This window comes from Ctenocephalides felis, unplaced genomic scaffold (genome assembly GCF_003426905.1).
Source record: "Ctenocephalides felis isolate EL2017-DRISC unplaced genomic scaffold, ASM342690v1 CF-g0.4_SCAFFOLD_01886, whole genome shotgun sequence".
Lineage (NCBI taxonomy): Eukaryota > Metazoa > Arthropoda > Insecta > Siphonaptera > Pulicidae > Ctenocephalides > Ctenocephalides felis.
Window position 1 is genome coordinate 118417644 of NW_020538040.1, and position 1171 is coordinate 118418814.

At 32.2% G+C, this 1171-nt stretch overlaps 1 long non-coding RNA gene across 1 annotated transcript; it reads left to right on the top strand.

Moving 5' to 3' along the window:
• Positions 1-555: 555 nt before the first annotated feature.
• On the top strand, positions 556-898 carry LOC113376850. Its single transcript, XR_003367067.1, has 3 exons — positions 556-580; positions 653-785; positions 856-898. It is a non-coding gene; the product is annotated as an uncharacterized LOC113376850 (long non-coding RNA).
• Positions 899-1171: the final 273 nt, after the last annotated feature.

Genomic DNA, 1171 nt, shown 5'->3' on the forward strand with positions numbered 1-1171 from the left:
CCTCTTGTCCTCACAATCTCCTAATATCGCAACATCCTATGAATATCCGAATTGCATGCAACGGGACGTCTCAAACCCAAACGATTCGAGCAGGTATAACGCACCGTTCACGAGCTTGTCGCTCTCATACGCGCACGGCTTGAGACCTCTAAACGTATATGTTTGTCCCTTTCTCTTTCGTCGCGTCGAAATGAAGCGTCCTTTAAAGTTAGCGTCAACAACAGATAGACGCTATATGTCGAATTATCATAGTTTTTGAATAATTGAGTAATAATAGTGAAAATTTTATTTGTTCTATATAATTATATGAGCGTGTGTTATAAATAATTAATATTATCTATCAAAATACTCTAAAATTGAGTAATAATAGTGGAAATTTTATGTGTTCTATATAATTATATGTGCGTGTGTGTTACAAATATTGCAGCCGTGTTTGAAAGAGGATTGACAAAGAAGAGCATTGAAAGAGTTGGTTTTGAGGTTTGACTCGAGCCATACTCAAAAGTTAAATTAAATATTTTTTTAAATGCTTCAACTTGTGGAGGCTATTCTTCTGAGCAAAGATATCAAAACACAATTGGTAATCAAAAGTTTATATAGATTTATTTTTATTTGTTAACTTTATCATAAACTAAACAAACTTTCTCTTTAGATTCTGTATTTAGCCATCAGAGTCCAGCTATGAAAATCCATTTTTGATGATGGTTTGGCCAAAGAATTTTGCTAGGGACGAGGAAAGGGCAAAAATAAATTTTGTGATCTAGTGCCTTGCGATGTCATCACAGGTAATTTATATATCTTATACTAATGATGTGTTGTAAATTATGAATAAAACTAATATATAAATAATTCCAGGAATTGCTTTGAAAAATTTGCCGCATGAGACATAGTTTGCTGTTTCAGAGGCTGCAAAAAGCTGGCTGCGAGGTGCCAATAAATATTATACAAGGTATTTTTGTGAGATGTGTACTATATGTTTTTCCTATTTACAAAAAAAATCATGATTATTGACTGGTTAGTTGTATCAATGTTAGTGCAAAATTTGTGCTGTGTACACATTTTTAGATATGAAAAACCAAGTTTAATATTCACTCGTAATGACATCAAATTGTGTCGATATATTTGGAATTAGAGATTATTTTATAAATCTCTGTCTATTTTGACTGATGTA